General features: G+C 48.9%; 1 protein-coding gene across 1 annotated transcript in view; it reads right to left on the bottom strand.

Annotated features, from left to right (window-relative positions):
• Positions 1 to 25375, bottom strand: part of ESCO2 (establishment of sister chromatid cohesion N-acetyltransferase 2) — an 83147-nt gene that overhangs the window by 56788 nt on the left and 984 nt on the right. The gene's annotated exons all lie outside the window — the stretch shown is intronic.

Here is a 25375-nt window from a genome sequence, read left to right as displayed (position 1 = left end):
GTACGCCGATTGCTGACAAGGTGAGCGGCGGCACTAAACACTCTTTCGGAGTACACACTTGTGGGAGGGCAACTTAGGTAGAATAAAGCCAGTTTGTGCAATGGCCTCCAAATTGCCTCTTTTTCCTGCCAGTATAAGTATGGACTGTGTGACGTGCCTACTTGAATGCGGTCACTCATATAATCCTCCACCATTCTTTCAATGGTGAGAGAATCATATGCAGTGACAGTAGACGACATGTCCGTAATCGTTGTCAGGTCCTTCAGTCCGGACCAGATGTCAGCATCAGCAGTCGCTCCAGACTGCCCTGCATCACCGCCAGCGGGTGGGCTCGGAATTCTGAGCCTTTTCCTCGCACCCCCAGTTGCGGGAGAATGTGAAGGAGGAGATGTTGACAGGTCGCGTTCCGCTTGACTTGACAATTTTCTCACCAGCAGGTCTTTCAACCCCAGCAGACTTGTGTCTGCCGGAAAGAGAGATCCAAGGTAGGCTTTAAATCTAGGATCGAGCACGGTGGCCAAAATGTAGTGCTCTGATTTCAACAGATTGACCACCCGTGAATCCTTGTTAAGCGAATTAAGGGCTCCATCCACAAGTCCCACATGCCTAGCGGAATCGCTCCGTGTTAGCTCCTCCTTCAATGTCTCCAGCTTCTTCTGCAAAAGCCTGATGAGGGGAATGACCTGACTCAGGCTGGCAGTGTCTGAACTGACTTCACGTGTGGCAAGTTCAAAGGGCATCAGAACCTTGCACAACGTTGAAATCATTCTCCACTGCGCTTGAGACAGGTGCATTCCACCTCCTATATCGTGCTCAATTGTATAGGCTTGAATGGCCTTTTGCTGCTCCTCCAACCTCTGAAGCATATAGAGGGTTGAATTCCACCTCGTTACCACTTCTTGCTTCAGATGATGGCAGGGCAGGTTCAGTAGTTTTTGGTGGTGCTCCAGTCTTCTGTACGTGGTGCCTGTACGCCGAAAGTGTCCCGCAATTTTTCTGGCCACCGACAGCATCTCTTGCACGCCCCTGTCGTTTTTTAAATAATTCTGCACCACCAAATTCAAGGTATGTGCAAAACATGGGACGTGCTGGAATTTGCCCATATTTAATGCACACACAATATTGCTGGCGTTGTCCGATGCCACAAATCCACAGGAGAGTCCAATTGGGGTAAGCCATTCCGCGATGATCTTCCTCAGTTGCCGTAAGAGGTTTTCAGCTGTGTGCGTATTCTGGAAAGCGGTGATACAAAGCGTAGCCTGCCTAGGAAAGAGTTGGCGTTTGCGAGATGCTGCTACTGGTGCCGCCGCTGCTGTTCTTGCGGCGGGAGTCCATACATCTACCCAGTGGGCTGTCACAGTCATATAGTCCTGACCCTGCCCTGCTCCACTTGTCCACATGTCCGTGGTTAAGTGGACATTGGGTACAGCTGCATTTTTTAGGACACTGGTGACTCTTTTTCTGAGGTCTGTGTACATTTTCGGTATCGCCTGCCTAGAGAAATGGAACCTAGATGGTATTTGGTACCGGGGACACAGTACCTCCAACAAGTCTCTAGTTGGCTCTGCAGTAATGATGGATACCGGAACCACGTTTCTCACCACCCAGGATGCCAAGGCCTCAGTTATCCGCTTTGCAGTAGGATGACTGCTGTGATATTTCATCTTCCTCGCAAAGGACTGTTGGACAGTCAATTGCTTGGTGGAAGTAGTAAAAGTGGTCTTACGACTTCCCCTCTGGGATGACCATCGACTCCCAGCAGCAACAACAGCAGCGCCAGCAGCAGTAGGCGTTACACGCAAGGATGCATCGGAGGAATCCCAGGCAGGAGAGGAATCATCAGAATTGCCAGTGACATGGCCTGCAGGACTATTGGCATTCCTGGGGAAGGAGGAAATTGACACTGAGGGAGTTGGTGGGGTGGTTTGCGTGAGCTTGGTTACAAGAGGAAGGGATTTACTGGTCAGTGGACTGCTTCCGCTGTCACCCAAAGTTTTTGAACTTGTCACTGACTTATTATGAATGCGCTGCAGGTGACGTATAAGGGAGGATGTTCCGAGGTGGTTAACGTCCTTACCCCTACTTATTACAGCTTGACAAAGGGAACACACGGCTTGACACCTGTTGTCCGCATTTCTGGTGAAATACCTCCACACCGAAGAGCTGATTTTTTTGGTATTTTCACCAGGCATGTCAACGGCCATATTCCTCCCACGGACAACAGGTGTCTCCCCGGGTGCCTGACTTAAACAAACCACCTCACCATCAGAATCCTCCTGGTCAATTTCCTCCCCAGCGCCAGCAACACCCATATCCTCCTCATCCTGGTGTACTTCAACACTGACATCTTCAATCTGACTATCAGGAACTGGACTGCGGGTGCTCCTTCCAGCACTTGCAGGGGGCGTGCAAATGGTGGAAGGCGCATGCTCTTCACGTCCAGTGTTGGGAAGGTCAGGCATCGCAACCGACACAATTGGACTCTCCTTGTGGATTTGGGATTTCGAAGAACGCACAGTTCTTTGCGGTGCTACTGCTTTTGCCAGCTTGAGTCTTTTCATTTTTCTAGCGAGAGGCTGAGTGCCTCCATCCTCATGTGAAGCTGAACCACTAGCCATGAACATAGGCCAGGGCCTCAGCCGTTCCTTGCCACTCCGTGTGGTAAATGGCATATTGGCAAGTTTACGCTTCTCCTCCGACAATTTTATTTTAGGTTTTGGAGTCCTTTTTTTACTGATATTTGGTGTTTTGGATTTGACATGCTCTGTACTATGACATTGGGCATCGGCCTTGGCAGACGACGTTGCTGGCATTTCATCGTCTCGGCCATGACTAGTGGCAGCAGCTTCAGCACGAGGTGGAAGTGGATCTTGATCTTTCCCTAATTTTGGAACCTCAACATTTTTGTTCTCCATATTTTAATAGGCACAACTAAAAGGCACCTCAGGTAAACAATGGAGATGGATGGATACTAGTATACAATTATGGACGGACTGCCGAGTGCCGACACAGAGGTAGCTACAGCCGTGAACTACCGTACTGTGTCTGCTGCTAATATAGACTGGTTGATAAAGAGATGTCGTAGTATGTATGTATGAAGAAGAAAGAAAAAAAAACCACGGTTAGGTGGTATACAATTATGGACGGACTGCCAAATGCCGACACAGAGGTAGCCACAGCCGTGAACTACCGTACTGTACTGTGTCTGCTGCTAATATAGACTGGTTGATAAAGAGATGTCGTAGTATGTATGTATGAAGAAGAAAGAAAAAAAAACCACGGGTAGGTGGTATACAATTATGGACGGACTGCCGAGTGCCGACACAGAGGTAGCCACAGCCGTGAACTACCGTACTGTACTGTGTCTGCTGCTAATATAGACTGGTTGATAAAGAGATGTCGTAGTATGTATGTATGAAGAAGAAAGAAAAAAAAACCACGGTTAGGTGGTATACAATTATGGACGGACTGCTGAGTGCCGACACAGAGGTAGCCACAGCCGTGAACTACCGTACTGTACTGTGTCTGCTGCTAATATAGACTGGTTGATAAAGAGATGTAGTAGTATGTATGTATAAAGAAGAAAGAAAAAAAAACCACGGGTAGGTGGTATACAATTATGGATGGACTGCCGAGTGCCGACACAGAGGTAGCTACAGCCGTGAACTACCGTACTGTGTCTGCTGCGACTGGATGATAAATAAGGATATAAAAAATATATATATATCACTACTGCAGCCGGACAGGTATATATATTATATAATGACGGACCTGCTGGACACTGTCTGTCAGCAGAATGAGTTTTTTATAGAATAAAAAAAAAAACACCACACAAGTGAAGTCACACGACGAGTGTTTAACTTTTTCAGGCAATCACAATATAGTATACTACTAACTATACTGGTGGTCAGTGTGGTCAGGTCACTGGTCAGTCACACTGGCAGTGGCACTCCTGCAGCAAAAGTGTGCACTGTTTAATTTTAATATAATATGTACTCCTGGCTCCTGCTATAACCTATAACTGGCACTGCAGTGCTCCCCAGTCTCCCCCACAATTATAAGCTGTGTGAGCTGAGCACAGTCAGATATATAATATATACATAGATGATGCAGGCATGCAGCACACTGGGCTGAGCAGTGCACACAGATATGGTATGTGACTGAGTCACTGTGTGTACCGTTTTTTTCAAGCAGAGAACGGATATATTAAATAAAACAACTGCACTGCTGGTGGTCACTGTGGTCAGTCACTAAACTCTGCACTCTCTTCTACAGTATCAGCCTCAGGTCAATCTCTCTCTCTCTCTCCTAATCTAAATGGAGAGGACGCCAGCCACGTCCTCTCCCCATCAATCTCAATGCACGTGTGAAAATGGCGGCGACGCGCGGCTCCTTATATAGAATCCGAGTCTCGCGAGAATCCGACAGCGTCATGATGACGTTCGGGCGCGCTCGGGTTAACCGAGCAAGGCGGGAAGATCCGAGTCGCTCGGACCCGTGAAAAAAAACATGAAGTTCGTGCGGGTTCGGATTCAGAGAAACCGAACCCGCTCATCTCTAGCTAGAACCTGTGCAAAACCACGAAGGACTTCGTACCTGTACGACGCGCGTGCGCATTGCGGTGCATACGCACGCGCAGATTAGCCTTTTTTTTTCCACTGAACGCTACGCAGCGAACAACAGCAGCTAGCGATCAACTCTGAATGACGGGGCACATTAACTAAAAAACCCCACCTGTATCAATAAGAAGCACCGATAAACTATAACACACGTACAAGCGCCAACATTCACCAGCAACACCTGTGTGTTATAGACGCAACAAAATACTGTACATCATAAGTCGCCTCGGCGTTACGTGACCTCAGCCTGCGCCCTTTTCTGGTCATGTGACCTCTCCAGCGAGGCTAATCTCCCTATCATGTACACAGGGACTGATAACAGGGACTAACATGTATATAGAAATAAAGAAATGTCAGGTTTAATGCATTAGAATAAGCTTTACAACCATGATAAATGTAATACACAACGGTCCATATTCAATTAGCCGCGGTAAATTACTGAGCCCCCCCCGGGGAAATTCAATTGTCCCCGATGTCGCCAGTTAATGGGGACCTTGTTTCATGTGTCTCAGGCACACAAAGCAAAATCCCTTATAACCAGCCCAAATATTTTTTTTTTGCAAAAACACCTAGGTCCCCCGAATTTCTCCAGATCCTATGTGTTTTCATGAGAAAATAGTAACATTTCTGCACAAAATAATCGGTGTATAATTGAATAGCCTGAAGTGAAACACTGGCCAAAAATCATGCCATTACCCCATTTTCCTGTCCGAAAATTCAACAGGGGCAATTAAATACCATCCATTGTGTATTCCCAGGACTTGTGTGTTTAAGAATGGTCATTTCTGCACTTCTACTGTTATTTGTTTCTTCTACGTGCACCATCCTCTCACACAAGACACCAAACAATTCTCTAATATGTATGTATGTATGTATGTATGTATGTATGTATGTATGTATGTATGTATGTATATATATGCACACACACATCCGAAACGAGGGCGCGGTCAAGCAAATTAGGGGGCGTTGCTACGCCCCGTCATTTTAGTGGGCGGTGCGGCTCACAGACGCTACTATAGAGGGCGACTGTGGCCGGCGACGTCACTTTTGGGGGCGTGCCCAGCACCTCCGTCGGTGCTGGGCTTCCCCAGCTCTCTCCCAATGCGTGAATGGATGCCGTGCGCATGCGCACGGCATCTTTACATGCTGGGAGGGCAGGAAGCGGGCGGCTGTCCTAGCAGGGCGCCGCAAAAGGGCAGGGCGGGTTTTGCCTGCTAAAAAACGGGCAGGGCGCAGCGCCCTGCTAAAACAGCCTAGAGTGAACACTACATATACATATATATATATATATATATATACACATATATATATATATATATATATATATATATATATATATATATATATATATATATATATATATATATATATATATATATATATACACACACACACACACACACACACACACACACACACACACACACTCCAATTAATAGCAATTACCCTTGCTTTGAGTGACGTTTCCACTATCATTCTTCAACATGGAATGGGTCGTTGGGTCGACAGTCATTAGGTCGACGGATCGAATGTCAACATGGTTTTTTTTTAAAACTTTTTTTGGTGTTTTCTTTGTAAAGTGACCGGGAACCCCAATTAGTGCACAGTGTCTGCTCGCCATGCTCCGGGCAAGGTCACTATTCCCAATCGTAGTCCACGTGGATCGTAATGTATGAAAAAGTCCAAAAATATATATATTTTTTTTTAAAAACTCATGTCGACCTTTTCAGCTGTCGACCTAATGACCCTGTTGACAAATAGTGATCAACCTAATGACTGTTGACCTCAAGTGGTGTCGCCCTAATGATCGTCTCCCCTTCAACATTAGCTGTTCAGGTGTAACTTAGGGTCTGATTAGGAGTTGTGCGCAGGAGGGGGGGCACACAGATGCCCGATTATCGGGAAACTGCAGCTGCGCAAGGTCCATTCTGCACATGCGCAGAACGGGTCTTGCGTTGGCGCCCGTAGTTCTCTTCCGCTGACAGACGGGCAGTGGTGATGGGGGGGGGGGGGGGGGGGTGGACAGTGTACGGAGGGAGGGCTGCGTTCCTGAATACGGGGGCGTCACCACTGTTTTCTGTGAGGGTGTGCGTGTCACCGCGCAGACTTCCCGGCCTCAGAGCCCCCGCTTCTGTTGGTAAGCTGTGCAAGCTGAGGTTTGCTGAGGGAATACAGAGATCGGATGGAACTCAACGCGGCACTGAGCTTTCATCCAGCTCGGAATCAGGCCCTAAGCCTCTTACTCGTTCCAACAGCGAGTCCCTGTTATCAATTTTACATCTATTCTATGTTTTTTATTTTGCCATTATATGTAGTTTGTACGCATTGGGGGGATTTTCAGATTTTAATTGTGCCTATAAATTTATGTTTTAACTATGTCGTTTAGTGGCGAGAACCGGCATTCTCCAACTTACGTGCCGGGCGTGATGCCGCTTCTGGTGCGCTACGGGCAGAAAACAGCATTGCGCCATGGCTTTTGTCGGATCCTCAATTCCGACATAACACTGCGCCAAATTGAATCGCTCGGGGAGCTCCCTCCTGGCGCTACGGTATCCGGACTCTAGCTTGACTACACTTAGGTCGACACTGTCTAGGTCGGCCACTATTGCTCGACAGTAAATAGGTCAACAGGGTTTATAGGTCGACAGGGACTCTAGATCGACATGACAAAAGGTCGACATGAGTTTTTCACATTTTTTGAACTTTTTCATACTTTACGATTCACGTGGACTACAATCGGGAACGGTAACCTGTGCCGAGCGCAGCGAAGCACCTTGCCTGAAGAGGGGACACGGTGCACTAACTGGGGATCCCGGTCACTGTACGGAGAAAACGGCACAAAAAAAAAAAAAGGTGCAAAAACTCATGTCGACTTTCTATCATGTCGACAGAGTGCCTGTTGACCTATACACGGTCGACCCTGCATACCACACCCGGCGCTATTCAATCCACGTTGAATTTACCCCATAGACTTAGGCTGACGTGCAAGTAGATGACACAGAAAATAAGAATTTACTTACCGATAATTCTATTTCTCGGAGTCCGTAGTGGATGCTGGGGTTCCTGAAAGGACCATGGGGAATAGCGGCTCCGCAGGAGACAGGGCACAAAAAGTAAAGCTTTTACAGGTCAGGTGGTGTGCACTGGCTCCTCCCCCTATGACCCTCCTCCAGACTCCAGTCAGGTACTGTGCCCGGACGAGCGTACACAATAAGGGAGGATTTTGAATCCCGGGTAAGACTCATACCAGCCACACCAATCACACCGTACAACTTGTGATCTAAACCCAGTTAACAGTATGATAACAGAGGAGCCTCTGAAAGATGGCTCCCTAAACAAAATAACCCGAAATAGTTAACAATAACTATGTACAAGTCTTGCAGATAATCCGCACTTGGGATGGGCGCCCAGCATCCACTACGGACTCCGAGAAATAGAATTATCGGTAAGTAAATTCTTATTTTCTCTATCGTCCTAAGTGGATGCTGGGGTTCCTGAAAGGACCATGGGGATTATACCAAAGCTCCCAAACGGGCGGGAGAGTGCGGATGACTCTGCAGCACCGAATGAGAGAACTCCAGGTCCTCTTTTGCCAGGGTATCAAATTTGTAAAATTTTACAAACGTGTTCTCCCCTGACCACGTAGCTGCTCGGCAGAGTTGTAATGCCGAGACCCCTCGGGCAGCCGCCCAGGATGAGCCCACCTTCCTTGTGGAATGGGCCTTAACAGAATTAGGCTGTGGTAGGCCTGCCACAGAATGTGCAAGTTGAATCGTGTTACAAATCCAACGAGCAATCGACTGCTTAGAAGCAGGTGCACCCAACTTGTTGGGTGCATACAGTATAAACAGCGAGTCAGATTTTCTGACTCCAGCCGTCCTTGAAATGTATATCTTTAAAGCTCTGACAACGTCCAACAACTTGGAGTCTTCCAAGTCGTTTGTAGCCGCAGGCACTACAATAGGCTGGTTCAGGTGAAACGCTGACACCACCTTCGGGAGAAAATGCGGACGCGTCCGCAGCTCTGCCCTATCTGAATGGAAAATTAAATAAGGACTTTTATAAGATAAAGCCGCCAGTTCTGATACTCTCCTGGCCGAAGCCAGGGCCAGTAACATAGTCACTTACCATGTGAGATATTTCAAATCCACCTTCTTAAGTGGTTCAAACCAATGGGATTTGAGGAAATCTAAAACTACATTTAGATCCCACGGTGCCACCGGAGGCACCACAGGAGGCTGTATATGCAGTACTCCTTTGACAAAAGTCTGGACCTCAGGAACTGAGGCCAATTCTTTTTGGAAGAATATAGACAGGGCCGAAATTTGAACCTTAATAGATCCCAATTTGAGACCCATAGACAATCCTGATTGCAGGAAATGTAGGAAACGACCCAGTTGAAATTCCTCCGTCGGAGCATTCCGACCCTCGCACCATGCCACATATTTCCGCCAAATGCGGTGATAATGCTTTGCGGTGACTTCTTTCCTTGCCTTAATCAAGGTAGGAATGACTTCTTCAGGAATGCCTTTTTCTTTTAGAATCTGGCGTTCAACCGCCATGCCGTCAAACGCAGCCGCGGTAAGTCTTGAAAAAGACAAGGACCCTGCTGAGGCAGGTCCCTTCTCAGAGGTAGAGGCCACGGATCGTCCGTGACCATCTCTTGAAGTTCCGGGTACCAAGTCCTTCTTGGCCAATCCGGAGCCACTAGTATCGTTCTTACTCCTCTTTGCCGTATAATCCTCAATACCTTTGGTATGAGAGGCAGAGGAGGAAACACATATACCGACTGGTACACCCAAGGTGTTACCAGCGCATCCACAGCTATTGCCTGCGGATCTCTTGACCTGGCGCAATACCTGTCCAGTTTTTTGTTGAGGCGAGACGCCATCATGTCCACCATTGGTTTTTCCCAACGGTTTATTATCATGAGGAAAACTTCTGAATGAAGTCCCCACTCTCCCGGGTGAAGATCGTGTCTGCTGAGGAAGTCTGCTTCCCAGTTGTCCACGCCCGGGATGAATACTGCTATCACGTGATTCTCCGCCCAGCGAAGGATCCTGGCAGCTTCTGCCATTGCACTCCTGCTTCTTGTGCCGCCCTGTCTGTTTACATGGGCGACTGCCGTGATGTTGTCCGACTGGATCAACACCGGTCTTCCTTGAAGCAGAGGTTCCGCCTGGTTTAGAGCATTGTAGATTGCTCCTAGTTCCAGAATGTTTATGTGAAGAGACTTTTCCAGGCTCGTCCACACTCCCTGGAAGTTTCTTCCCTGTGTGACTGCTCCCCAGCCTCTCAGGCTGGCGTCCGTGGTCACCAGGATCCAATCCTGTATGCCGAATCTGCGGCCCTCCAGTAGATGAGCCTCCTGCAACCACCACAGAAGAGATACCCTTGTCCTTGGAGACAGGGTTATCCGCTGATGCATCTGAAGATGCGATCCGGACCATTCGTCCAGCAAATCTCCCTGAAAATGTTTTGCGTGAGATCTGCCGAATGGAATCGCTTCGTAAGAAGCCACCATTTTTCCCAGGCCTCCTGTGCATTAATGCACTGATACTTGGCCTGGTTTTAGGAGGTTTCTGACTAGGTCGGATAACTCCCTGGCTTTCCCCTCCAGGAGAAATACCTTTTTCTGGACTATGCCCAGAATCATTCCTGGGAACAGCAGACGTATCATCGGAAAAAACAGCTGCGATTTTTGGAATATTTAGAATCCACTCGTGCTATCGTAGAACTACTTTAGATAGTTCTTTTCCGACCTCCAACTGTTCTCTGGAACTTGCCCCTTTCAGGATATCGTCCAAGTAAGGGATAATTAAGATGCCCTTTTCTTTGAAGAGAGTCATCTTTTCGGCCATTACCTTGGTAAAGGCCCGGGGTGCCGTGGATAATTCAACGGCAACTTTTGAAACTGATATTGACAGTTCTGTATCACGAACCCGATGTACCCTTGTTGAGAAGGGCAAATTTGGACATGGAGGTAATCCTTGATGTCCAGGGACACCATATAGTCCCCTTCTTTCCGGTTCGCTATCACTGCTCTGAGTGACTCCATCTTGATTTGAACCTTTATGTAAGTGTTCAAAGATTTCAGATTTAGACTATGTCTCACCAAGCCGTCTGGCTTCAGTACCACCATATAGTGTGGAAGACTAATACCCTTTTCCTTGTTGTAGGAGGGGTACTTTGATTATCACCTGCTGGAAATACAGCTTGTGAATTTTTCCCAATACTGCCTCCCTGTTGGAGGGAGCCGTTGGTAACGCAGACTTCAGGAACCTGCGAGGAAAAGATGTCTCGACTCTCCAATCTGTACCCCTGGGATAATACTAGTACGATCCAGGGGTCAACTTGCGAGTGATCCCACTGCGCGTTGAGACTCTTGAGACTACACCCCCACCTAACCTGAGTCCGCTTACACGGCCCCAGCGTCATGCTGGGGACTTGGCAGACGCGGTGGAAGGCTTCCTTTCCTGGGAAGGAGCTGTCTGCTGCAGTCTACTTCCCTTTCCTCTATGTCTGGGCAGATATGACTGGCCTTTTGCCCGCTTGCCCTCATGGGAACGGAAGGATTGAGGCTGAAAAGACGGTGTCTGTTTCTGCTGAGATGTAACTTGGGGTAAAAAGGTTGGATTTCCAGCTGTTGCCGAGACCCCCAGGTCCGTTGGACCGACCCCAAATAACTCTTTCCCTTTATACGGCCATACTTCCATGTGTCGTATGGGATATGTATCACCTGACCACTGTCGTGTCCATGACATCTTCTGGGAGATATGGATCACGCACTTATTTTGATGCCAGAGTGCACATATCCCTCTGTGCATCTCGCATACATAAATATATAATGCATCCTATTAAATGCTCTATATCAATCAAATATTTTCAGTCAGGGAAACCGACCAAGCCAACCCAGCACTGCATCTCCAGGCTGATGGCGATCGCTGGTCGCAGTATAACCACCTTATGTGTGTATATACTTTTTAGGATATTTTTCCAGCTGCCTATCAGCTGGCTCCTTGAGGGCGGCCGTATCTGGAGACGGTAACGCCACTTGATAAGCGTGTGAGCGCCTTATTCATTCCCAACGCGCCCTAACTTCTGGCGGGAAAGGGTATAACGCCAATATTTGCTATCGGGGTAAACCCACGCATCATCACACACTTTATTTTATTTTATCTGATTCAGGAAAAACTACAGGTAGTTTTTTCACTCCCACATAATACCCTTTTTTTTTTTTTTTTTTTTTTGTGGTACTTGTAGTATCAGAAATATGTAACACCTCCTTCATTGCCCTTAACGTGTGGCCCTAATAAGGAATACGTTTGTTTATTCACCGTCGACACTGGATTCAGTGTCGGTGTCTGTGTCTGTGTCGACCGACTGAGGTAAATGGGCGTTATTAAAAACCCCTGACGGTGTTTCTGAGACGCCTGGACCTGTACTAATTGTTTGTCGGCCGTCTCATGTCGTCAACCGACCTTGCAGCGTGTTGACATTCTCACGTAATTCCCTAAATAAGCCATCCATACCGGTGTCGACTCCCTAGAGAGTGACATCACCATCATAGGCAATTGCTCCGCCTCCTCCAACATCGTCCTCATACATGTCGACACACACGTACCGACACACAGCACACACACCGGGAATGCTCTGACAGAGGACAGGACCCCACTAGCCCTTTGGAGAGACAGAGGGAGAGTTTGCCAGCACACACCAAAAAAACGCTATAATTACATAGGGACAACCTTATATAAGTGTTTCTCCCTTATAGCATCTTTAATATATTTATATCGCCAATTTAGTGCCCCCCCTCTCTGTTTAAACCCTGTTTCTGTAGTGCAGTGCAGGGGAGAGCCTGTGAGCCTTCTCTCCAGCCTTTCTGTGAGAGAAAATGGCGCGGTGTGCTGAGGAGATAGGCCCCGCCCCTTTTTCGGCGGGCTCGTCTCCCGCTATTTATTGTATTTAGGCAGGGGTTAAATATCTCCATATAGCCTCTGGGGGCTATATGTGAGGTATTTTTAGCCTTATATAGGTTTACATTTGCCTCCCAGGGCGCCCCCCCCCAGCGCCCTGCACCCTCAGTGACTGCCGTGTGAAGTGTGCTGAGAGGAAAATGGCGCACAGCTGCAGTGCTGTGCGCTACCTTTAGAAGACTGCAGGAGTCTTCAGCCGCCGATTCTGGACCTCTTCTTGCTTCAGCATCTGCGAGGGGGCCGGCGGCGAGGCTCCGGTGACCATCCAGGCTGTACCTGTGATCGTCCCTCTGGAGCTTCATGTCCAGTAGCCAAGAAGCCAATCCATCCTGCACGCAGGTGAGTTCACTTCTCCTCCCCTCTGTCCCTCGTTGCAGTGATCCTGTTGCCAGCAGGAATCACTGTAAAATAAAAAACCTAAGCTAAACTTCTCTAAGCAGCTCTTTATGAGAGCCACCTAGAATTGCACCCTTCTCGGCCGGGCACAAAAATCTAACTGGAGTCTGGAGGAGGGTCATAGGGGGAGGAGCCAGTGCACACCACCTGACCTGTAAAAGCTTTACTTTTTGTGCCCTGTCTCCTGCGGAGCCGCTATTCCCCATGGTCCTTTCAGGAACCCCAGCATCCACTTAGGACGATAGAGAAAAGGTCAACACATGTTTTTACAAGGTGTCACGTTAAGAGAATAGCTCCACCCCCCAACACCCACAGAGCCCCGCCCCCATGGTCTGGTTGGCACAAGAGGTAGTCAGTAAAAGAACAGGGATGACTATCGGTAGGTGAAACCATCTATGATCATCCACTGCATGGCTGACAACCATCGATGGTCATTTGACATATCACCATCAATGGTAACCGTACTGATGGCCATCCCTAATACACTGTACAATAATGGGTGTACTGAGCGCCATCTAGCGGCCGGTGGGATAACAGAGCAGACACAGGCTGCGGTAATGGGATATAGCAGTGTACAGTGAGCGCCATCTAGCGGCCGGTGGGATAACAGAGCAGACACGGGCTGCGGGTAATGGGATATAGCAGTGTACAGGGAGCGCCATCTAGCGGCCAATGGGATAACACACCAGACACAGGCAGTGGTAATGGGATACAGCAGTGTACAGTGAGCGCCATCTAGCGGCCGGTGGGATAACACTCCAGACACAGGCAGTGGTAATGGGATACAGCAGTGTACAGTGAGCGCCATCTAGCGGCCGGTGGGATAACACACCAGACACAGGCTGCGGTAATGGGATACAGCAGTGTACAGTGAGCGCCATCTAGTGGCCGGTGGGATAACAGAGCAGACACGGGCTGCGGTAATGGGATATAGCAGTGTACACTGAGCGCCATCTAGCGGCCGGTGGGATAACACACCAGACACAGGCTGCGGTAATGGGATATAGCAGTGTACAGTGAGCGCCATCTAGTGGCCGGTGGGATAACAGAGCAGACACAGGCTACGGTAATGGGATACAGCAGTGTACAGTGAGCGCCATCTAGCGGCCGGTGGGATAACAGAGCAGACACGGGCTGCGGGTAATGGGATACAGCAGTGTACAGTGAGCGCCATCTAGCGGCCGGTGGGATTACAGAGCAGACACAGGCTGCGGTAATGGGATACAGCAGTGTACAGTGAGCGCCATCTAGTGGCCGGTGGGATTACACACCAGACACAGGCTGCGGGTAATGGGATATAGCAGTGTACAGTGAGCGCCATCTAGCGGCCGGTGGGATAACACACCAGACACAGGCAGCGGTAATGGGATATAGCAGTGTACACTGAGCGCCATCTAGCGGCCGGTGGGATAACACACCAGACACGGGCTGCGGGTAATGGGATATAGCAGTGTACAGTGAGCGCCATCTAGTGGCCGGTGGGATAACACACCAGAGACAGGCAGCGGTAATGGGATACAGCAGTGTACAGTGAGCGCCATCTAGTGGCCGGTGGGATAACAGAGCAGACACAGGCTGCGGGTAATGGGATATAGCAGTGTACACTGAGCGCCATCTAGCGGTCGGTGGGATAACACACCAGACACGAGCTGCGGGTAATGGGATATAGCAGTGTACACTGAGCGCCATCTAGCGGCCGGTGGGATAACACACCAGACACGGGCTGCGGGTAATGGGATATAGCAGTGTACAGTGAGCGCCATCTAGTGAACAGTGGGATAACAGAGCAGACACAGGCAGCGGTAATGGGATATAGCAGTGTACACTGAGCGCCATCTAGCGGCCGGTGGTATAACACACCAGACACAGGCTGCGGTAATGGTATATAGCAGTGTACAGTGAGCGCCATCTAGTGGCCGGTGGGATAACAGAGCAGATACAGGCAGCGGTAATGGGATATAGCAGTGTACAGTGAGCGCCATCTAGCGGCCGGTGGGATAACACACCAGACAGGCAGCGGTAATGGGATATAGCAGTGTACAGTGAGCACCATCTAGCGGCCGGTGGGATAACACACCAGACACAGGCAGCGGTAATGGTATATAGCAGTGTACAGTGAGCGCCATCTAGTTACAAACAGATATTTGTGGTCACAAACTTTGCGCTAATAGCAGCCCGTGTCCCAAATGGTAAAGCAGTGTCACCAACACTTACAGAAAACAATACAATGGAATAGAGAATTTACCATACAGGTCAAGGCGCTTTGATATTAAATAGACCAAGATCTTAAGCAGATTTCATTGATCCAGGGTTTGCTTAAAACAATAAAAAAAACACCATCATAGTGTAAAATGTTACATATATAACATAAAGCTAAAACTGAAGGTTTGGACTCGTACCCCAACTTGTGGTCTACTTGGTAGTAGACATATATCGCTTTACTCAGGGGATAGGTCAACAGGATGGTGATTCCCAATCTCTTTTCCAACCTTCCTTGAAGATGACAATCTTCCCCAAGCAGAGTGTTCACAATATATAAAATTGGAAAGAAACTCCAAATAGTGTAACACCATTTATTAAAACATCCAATAAAAACACTGTGGGTAGATAGTGGACTCTCACCAGATGTACAAAGTAAACAAGCATGTAATGATCCAGGCGTCCCCAGGAACCAGCATGCGAGCAGATGAGTGATCCACGTATCCTCCCGTCTTCTCCACCAACGCGTTTCGATAACACTAGGTTATCTTTTTCAAGGTATGGGAGACATTGATGTAGGGGAGGTATTTATACCCCTCTTAATGCACTCAAATCAAAGTTTAAGAGTATTGCCTAATACCAGACATAGATCGACTAACATCTAACATTCCCTATATTTAATACTAAACTCCAGTCCAGCAGTAATCCATCTCCTAATGCTTTTTTATGTCTTGCCATTCAAATGTCCCGTTTTCCCGGGTAAAGTAATGTCCGCGTCTGCCGTGTAGTTCATTCCGAACTTTTCCTGTTTATTTATTGTTTTACTTATTGCTTTATTTTTGTCTCCATTCACATGAAACAAAACTCATTACATCCTGATTGACGGACAATATGACACGCAAATGCCGACTTTGAAACGCAAGGCATTTCCGCCATAAAATAGGAGACTTCCGCTGATATGGAGGAAAAGTTGTAATTAGTGCTGATAACGCATGCATCTACCTCTTATAAAAACCATTTCATTTCAAAGTCTAAAATAGGAGACTTCCGCTGATATGGAGGATGCCTTGGAGACGGTTGCTATCCGCCAAAGGCAGGAAATCCAGTGACGACCTCCTTCCGCCGGAAGTGGGGCACGCATAGGACGGAACTCTATGACGAACTGGCCGATGACCTTCTTCCGCCGGAAATGAACTACACGGCAGACGCGGACATTACTTTACCCGGGAAAACGGGACATTTGAATGGCAAGACATAAAAAAGCATTAGGAGATGGATTACTGCTGGACTGGAGTTTAGTATTAAATATAGGGAATGTTAGATGTTAGTCGATCTATGTCTGGTATTAGGCAATACTCTTAAAATAAGAATTTACTTACCGATAATTCTATTTCTCGGAGTCCGTAGTGGATGCTGGGGTTCCTGAAAGGACCATGGGGAATAGCGGCTCCGCAGGAGACAGGGCACAAAAAAGTAAAGCTTTTACCAGATCAGGTGGTGTGCACTGGCTCCTCCCCCTATGACCCTCCTCCAGACTCCAGTTAGGTACTGTGCCCGGACGAGCGTACACAATAAGGGAGGCAATTTGAATCCCGGGTAAGACTCATACCAGCCACACCAATCACACCGTACAACTTGTGATCTAAACCCAGTTAACAGTATGATAACAGAAAGAGCCTCTTAAAGATGGCTCCTTAACAATATAACCCGAATTTGTTAACAATAACTATGTACAGTATTGCAGATAATCCGCACTTGGGATGGGCGCCCAGCATCCACTACGGACTCCGAGAAATAGAATTATCGGTAAGTAAATTCTTATTTTCTCTATCGTCCTAAGTGGATGCTGGGGTTCCTGAAAGGACCATGGGGATTATACCAAAGCTCCCAAACGGGCGGGAGAGTGCGGATGACTCTGCAGCACCGAATGAGAGAATTCCAAGTCCTCTTTTGCCAGGGTATCAAATTTGTAGAATTTTACAAACGTGTTTTCCCCCGACCACGTAGCTGCTCGACAGAATCGTAATGCCGAGACCCCTCGGCAGCCGCCCAAGATGAGCCCACCTTCCTTGTGGAATGGGCCTTAACAGATTTAGGCTGTGGCAGGCCTGCCACAGAATGAGCAAGTTGAATTGTGTTACAAATCCAACGAGCAATCGTCTGCTTAGAAGCAGGGGCACCCAACTTGTTGGGTGCATATAGTATCAACAGCGAGTCAGATTTTCTGACTTCAGCCGTCCTTGAAATGTATATTTTTAAGGCTCTGACAACGTCCAACAACTTGGAGTCCTCCAAGTCGCCAGTGGCCGCAGGCACCACAATAGGTTGGTTCAGGTGAAACGCTGATACCACCTTAGGGAGAAAATGCGGACGAGTCCTCAGTTCTGCCCTATCCGAATGGAAGATTAGATAAGGGCTTTTATAAGATAAAGCCGCCAATTCAGATACTCTCCTGGCGGAAGCCAGGGCCAGTAACATAGTCACTTTCCATGTGAGATATTTAAAATCCACCTTTTTCAATGGTTCAAACCAATGGGATTTGAGGAAATCTAAAACTACATTTAGATCCCACGGTGCCACAGGAGGCACCACAGGAGGCTGTATATGCAGTACTCCTGTAACAAAAGTCTGTACCTCAGGAACTGAGGCCAATTCTTTTTGGAAGAATATTGACAGGGCCGAAATTTGAACCTTAATAGATCTCAATTTGAGACCCATAGACAATCCTGATTGTAGGAAATGTAGGAAACGACCCAGTTGAAATTCCTCCGTCGGAACACTCCGATCCTCGCACCACGCGACATATTTTCGCCAAATGCGGTGATAATGTTTCGCGGTGACTTCCTTCCTTGCCTTAATCAAGGTAGGAATGACTTCTTCTGGAATGCCTTTCCCTTTTAGGATCTGGCGTTCAACCGCCATGCCGTCAAACGCAGCCGCGGTAAGTCTTGAAAGAGACAGGGACCCTGTTGTAGCAGGTCCCTTCTCAGAAGTAGAGGGCACGGGTCGTCCGTGACCAACTCTTGAAGTTCCGGGTACCAAGTCCTTCTTGGCCAATCCGGAGCCACTAGTATTGTTCTTACTCCTCCTCACCGTATAATCTTCAATACCTTTGGTATGAGAGGCAGAGGAGGAAACACATATACTGATTTGTACACCCAAGGTGTTACCAGTGCGTCCACAGCTATTGCCTGTGGATCTCTTGACCTGGCGCAATACTTGTCCAGTTTCTTGTTGAGGCGAGACGCCATCATGTCTACCATTGGTCTTTCCCAACAGTTTATTAGCATGTGGAAGACTTCTGGATGAAGACCCCCCTCTCCCGGGTGAATATCGTGTCTGCTGAGGAAGTCTGCTTCCCAGTTGTCCACGCCCGGGAAGAACACTGCTGACAGTGCTATTACGTGATTCTCCGCCCAGCGAAGAATCTTGGCAGCTTCTGCCATTGCACTCCTGCTTCTTGTGCCGCCCTGTCTGTTTACATGGGCGACCGCCGTGATGTTGTCCGACTGAATCAACACCGGTTTTCCTTGCAGGAGTGGTTCCGCCTGGCTTAGAGCATTTTAGATTGCTCTTAGTACCAGAATGTTTATGTGAAGAGACTTTTCCAGGTTCGTCCATACCCCCTGGAAGTTTCTTCCTTGTGTGACTGCTCCCCAACCTCTCAGGCTGGCGTCCGTGGTCACCAGGATCAAATCCTGTATGCCGAATCTGCGGCCCTCCAATAGATGAGCCTTTTGCAACCACCACAGAAGATATACCCTTGTCCTTGGCGACAGGGTTATTCGCAGGTGCATCTGAGGATGCGACCCTGACCATTTGTCCAACAGATCCCTTTGGAAAATTCTTGCATGGAATCTGCCGAATGGAATTGCTTCGTAAAAAGCCACCATTTTTCCCAGGACTCTTGTGCATTGATGTACAGATACCTTTCCTGGTTTTAGGAGGTTCCTGACAGGTCGGATAACTCCTTGGCTTTTTCCTCGGGAAGAAAAACCTTTTTCTGAACCGTGTCCAGAATCATCCCTAGGAACAGCAGACGTATCGTCGGAAAACAGCTGCGATTCTTGGAATATTTAGAATCCAGTCGTGCCGTCGAAGAACTACTTTAGATAGTGCTCTTCCGACCTCCAACTGTTCTCTGGAACTTGCCCTTTTTAGGTCGTGCAAGTAAGGGATAATTTAGATGCCTTTTTTCTTTGAAGAAACATCTTTTCGGCCATTACCTTGGTAAAAAGGCCCGGGGTGCCGTGGATAATTCAAACGGCATCGTCTGAAACTGATATTGACAGTTCTGTACCACGAACCAGAGGTACCCTTGATGAGAAGGACAAAATTTGGACATGGAGGTAATCCTTGATGTCCAGGGACACCATATAGTCCCCTTTTTTCCGGTTCGCTATCACTGCTCTGAGTGACTTTATCTCGATTTGAACCTTTTATGTAAGTGTTCAAAACATTTTAGATTTAGACTATGTGTCACCAAGCCGTCTGGCTTCAGTACCACAATATAGTGTGGAAAAATAATACCCTTTTCCTTGTCGTAGGAGGGGTACTTTGATTATCACCTGCTGGATATACCGCTTGTGAATTGTTTCCAATGCTGCCTCCCTGTCGGAGGGAGCCGTTGGTAAAGCAGACTTCAGGAACCTGCGAGGAGAAGATGTCTCGACTCTCCAATCTTTACCCCTGGGATAATACTCGTACGATCTAGGGGTCAACTTGCGAGTGATCCCACTGCGCCCTGAGACTCTTGAGACTACCCCCCCACCTTGAGTCCGCTTGCACGGCCCCAGCGTCATGCTGAGGACTTGGCAGACGCGGTGGAGGGCTTCTTTTCCTGGGAAAGGGCTGCCTGCTGCAGTCTACTTCCCTTACCTCTATGTCTGGGCAGATATGACTGGCCTTTTGCCTGCATGCCCTCATGGGAAAGGAAAGATTGAGGCTGAAAAGACGGTGTCTTTTTTAGCTGAGATGTAACTTGGGGTAAAAAAGGTTGGATTTCCCAGCTGTTGCTGTGGTCCCCAGGTCCGATGGACCGACCCCCAAATAACTCCTTCCCTTTATACAGCAATACTTCCATCTGCCGTATGGGATCTGTATCACCTGACCACTGTCGTGTCCCTGACATCTTCTGGGAGATATGGACAACGCACTTATCTTGATGCCAGAGAGCAAATATCCCTCTGTGCATCTCACATACATATATATAGAATGCATCCTATTAAATGCTCTACATGAATAAAATATTTTCAGTCAGGGAATCCGACCAAGCCAACCCAGCACTGCATCTCCAGGCTGATGGCGATCGCTGGTCGCAGTATAACCACCGTATGTGTGTATATACTTTTTAGGATATTTTTCCAGCTTCCTATCAGCTGGCTCCTTGAGGGCGGCCGTATCTGGAGACGGTAACGCCACTTGATAAGCGTGTGAGCGCCTTATCACCCTAAGGGGTGTTTCCCAACGTACCCTAATTTCTGGCGGGAAAGGGTATAACGCCAATATTTGCTATCGGGGTAACCCTACGCATCATCACACACTTCATTTTATTTTATCTGATTCAGGAAAAACTACAGGTAGTTTTTTCCACTCCCACATAATACCCTTTCTTGTGGTACTTGTAGTATCAGAAACACGTAACACCTCCTTCATTGCCCTTAACGTGTGGCCCTAATGAGAAATACGTTTGTTTATTCACCGTCGACACTGTATTCAGTGTCCGTGTCTGTGTCTGTGTCGACCGACTGAGGTAAATGGGCGTTTTTAAAACCCCTGACGGTGTTTCTGAGCCGCCTGGACCGGTCCTAATAGATTGTCGGCCGTCTCATGTCGTCAACCGACCTTGCAGCGTGTTGACATTCTCACGTAATTCTCTAAATAAGCCATCCATTCCGGTGTCGACTCCCTAGAGAGTGACATCACCATTACAGGCAATTTCTCCGCCTCCTCACCAACATCGTCCTCATACATGTCGACACACACGTGCCGACACACAGCACACACACCGGGAATGCTCTGACAGAGGACAGGACCCACTAGCCCTTTGGGGAGACAGAGGGAGAGTCTGCCAGCACACACCAAAAAACGCTATAATTATATAGGGACAACCTTATATAAGTGTTTCTCCCTTATAGCATCTTTTATATATATACACAATATCGCCAAAATCAGTGCCCCCCCTCTCTGTTTTAACCCTGTTTCTGTAGTGCAGTGCAGGGGAGAGCCTGGGAGCCTTCTCTCCAGCTTTTCTGTGAGAGAAAATGGCGCTGTGTGCTGAGGAGATAGGCCCCGCCCCTTTTACGGCGGGCTCGTCTCCCGCTATTTTTGAAGTTAGGCAGGGGTTAAATATCTCCATATAGCCTCTGTGGGCTATATGTGAGGTATTTTTTGCCTCTAATAAGGTTTTTATTTGCCTCTCAGAGCGCCCCCCCCAGCGCTCTGCACCCTCAGTGACTGTTGTGTGAAGTGTGCTGAGAGGAAAATGGCGCACAGCTGCAGTGCTGTGCGCTACCTTTATGAAGACTCAGGAGTCTTCAGCCGCCGATTTTGGACCTCTTCTCTCTTCAGCGTCTGCAAGGGGGCCGGCGGCGCGGCTCCGGTGACCATCCAGGCTGTACCTGTGATCGTCCCTCTGGAGCTAGTGTCCAGTAGCCAAGCAGCAAATCCACTCTGCACGCAGGTGAGTTCACTACTTCTCCCCTAAGTCCCTCGTTGCAGTGATCCTGTTGCCAGCAGGACTCACTGTAAAGTAAAAAACCTAAGCTAAACTTTCTCTAAGCAGCTCTTTAGGAGAGCCACCTAGATTGCACCCTTCTCGTTCGGGCACAAAATCTAACTGGAGTCTGGAGGAGGGTCATAGGGGGAGGAGCCAGTGCACACCACCTGATCTGGTAAAAGCTTTACTTTTTTGTGCCCTGTCTCCTGCGGAGCCGCTATTCCCCATGGTCCTTTCAGGAACCCCAGCATCCACTTAGGACGATAGAGAAACTGTGATTTGAGTGCATTAAGAGGGGTATAAATACCTCCCCTACATCAATGTCTCCCATACCTTGAAAAAGATAACCTAGTGTTATCGAAACGCGTTGGTGGAGGAGACGGGAGGAGACGTGGATCACTCATCTGCTCGCATGCTGGCTCCTGGGGACGCCTGGATCATTACATGCTTGTTTACTTTGTACATCTGGTGAGAGTCCACTATCTACCCACAGTGTTTTTATTGGATGTTTTAATAAATGGTGTTACACTATTTGGAGTTTCTTTCCAATTTTATATATTGTGAACACTCTGCTTGGGGAAGATTGTCATCTTCAAGGAAGGTTGGAAAAGAGATTGGGAATCACCATCCTGTTGACCTATCCCCTGAGTAAAGCGATATATGTCTACTACCAAGTAGACCACAAGTTGGGGTACGAGTCCAAACCTTCAGTTTTAGCTTTATGTTATATATGTAACATTTTACACTATGATGGTGTTTTTTTTATTGTTTTAAGCAAACCCTGGATCAATGAAATCTGCATAAGATCTTGGTCTATTTAATATCCGAGCACCATCTAGCGGCCGGTGGGATTACAGAGCAGACACAGGCTGCGGGTAATGGGATATAGCAGTGTACACTGAGCGCCATCTAGCGGCCGGTGGGATTACAGAGCAGACACAGGCTGCGGGTAATGGGATATAGCAGTGTACACTGAGCGCCATCTAGCGGCCGGTGGGATTACAGAGCAGACACAGGCTGCGGGTAATGGGATATAGCAGTGTACACTGAGCGCCATCTAGCGGCCGGTGGGATAAAACACCAGACACGGGCTGCAGGTAATGGGATATAGCAGTGTACAGTGAGCGCCATCTAGCGGCCGGTGGGATAAAACACCAGACACGGGCTGCGGGTAATGGGATATAGCAGTGTACACTGAGCGCCATCTAGCAGCCGGTGGGATAACACACCAGACACGGGCTGCGGGTAATGGGATATAGCAGTGTACACTGAGCGCCATCTAGCGGCCGGTGGGATAACAGAGCAGACACGGGCTGCGGGTAATGGGATATAGCAGTGTACACTGAGCGCCATCTAGTGGCCGGTGGGATAACAGAGCAGACACAGGCAGCGGTAATGGGATATAGCAGTGTACAGTGAGCGCCATCTAGCGGCCGGTGGGATTACAGAGCAGACACGGGCTGCGGGTAATGGGATATAGCAGTGTACACTGAGCGCCATCTAGCGGCCGGTGGGATAAAACACCAGACACGGGCTGCGGGTAATGGGATATAGCAGTGTACAGTGAGCGCCATCTAGTGGCCGGTGGGATAACAGAGCAGCCACAGGCTGTGGGTAATGGGATATAGCAGTGTACAGTGAGCGCCATCTAGCGGCCGGTGGGATAACAGAGCAGACACAGGCAGCGGTAATGGGATATAGCAGTGTACAGTGAGCGCCATCTAGCGGCCGGTGGGATTACAGAGCAGACACGGGCTGCGGGTAATGGGATATAGCAGTGTACACTGAGCGCCATCTAGCGGCCGGTGGGATAAAACACCAGACACGGGCTGCGGGTAATGGGATATAGCAGTGTACAGTGAGCGCCATCTAGTGGCCGGTGGGATAACAGAGCAGCCACAGGCTGCGGGTAATGGGATATAGCAGTGTACAGTGAGCGCCATCTAGCGGCCGGTGGGATAACACACCAGACGCGGGCTGCGGGTAATGGGATATAGCAGTGTACAGTGAGCGCCATCTAGCGGCCGGTGGGATAACAGAGCAGACACGGGCTGCGGGTAATGGGATACAGCAGTGTACAGTGAGCGCCATCTAGCGGCCGGTGGGATTACAGAGCAGACACGGGCTGCGGGTAATGGGATATAGCAGTGTACACTGAGCGCCATCTAGCGGCCGGTGGGATAAAACACAAGACACGGGCTGTGGGTAATGGGATATAGCAGTGTACAGTGAGCGCCATCTAGCAGCCGGTGGGATAACACACCAGACACAGGCTGCGGGTAATGGGATACAGCAGTGTACAGTGAGCGCCATCTAGTGGCCGGTGGGATAACACACCAGACACAGGCTGCGGGTAATGGGATATAGCAGTGTACAGTGAGCGCCATCTAGTGGCCGGTGGGATAACACACCAGACACAGGCTGCGGGTAATGGGATATAGCAGTGTACAGTGAGCGCCATCTAGTGGCCGGTGGGATAACAGAGCAGCCACAGGCTGCGGGTAATGGGATATAGCAGTGTACAGTGAGCGCCATCTAGCGGCCGGTGGGATAACACACCAGACACGGGCTGCGGGTAATGGGATATAGCAGTGTACAGTGAGCGCCATCTAGCGGCCGGTGGGATAACAGAGCAGACACGGGCTGCGGGTAATGGGATACAGCAGTGTACAGTGAGCGCCATCTAGCGGCCGGTGGGATTACAGAGCAGACACGGGCTGCGGGTAATGGGATATAGCAGTGTACACTGAGCGCCATCTAGCGGCCGGTGGGATAAAACACAAGACACGGGCTGTGGGTAATGGGATATAGCAGTGTACAGTGAGCGCCATCTAGCAGCCGGTGGGATAACACACCAGACACAGGCTGCGGGTAATGGGATACAGCAGTGTACAGTGAGCGCCATCTAGTGGCCGGTGGGATAACACACCAGACACAGGCTGCGGGTAATGGGATATAGCAGTGTACAGTGAGCGCCATCTAGTGGCCGGTGGGATAACACACCAGACACAGGCTGCGGGTAATGGGATACAGCAGTGTACAGTGAGCGCCATCTAGTGGCCGGTGGGATAACAGAGCAGACACGGGCTGCGGGTAATGGGATACAGCAGTGTACAGTGAGCGCCATCTAGCAGCCGGTGGGATAACACACCAGACACAGGCTGCGGGTAATGGGATACAGCAGTGTACAGTGAGCGCCATCTAGCGGCCGGTGGGATAACACACCAGACACAGGCAGCGGTAATGGGATATAGCAGTGTACACTGAGCGCCATCTAGCGGCCGGTGGGATAACACACCAGACACGGGCTGCGGGTAATGGGATATAGCAGTGTACAGTGAGCGCCATCTAGTGGCCGATGGGATAACACACCAGACACAGGCAGCGGTAATGGGATATAGCAGTGTACACTGAGCGCCATCTAGCGGCCGGTGGGATAACACACCAGACACAGGCAGCGGTAATGG

The sequence above is a fragment of the Pseudophryne corroboree genome, chromosome 4, assembly GCF_028390025.1.
Source record: "Pseudophryne corroboree isolate aPseCor3 chromosome 4, aPseCor3.hap2, whole genome shotgun sequence".
Lineage (NCBI taxonomy): Eukaryota > Metazoa > Chordata > Amphibia > Anura > Myobatrachidae > Pseudophryne > Pseudophryne corroboree.
This window is presented reverse-complemented; position numbering and strand designations above follow the sequence as displayed.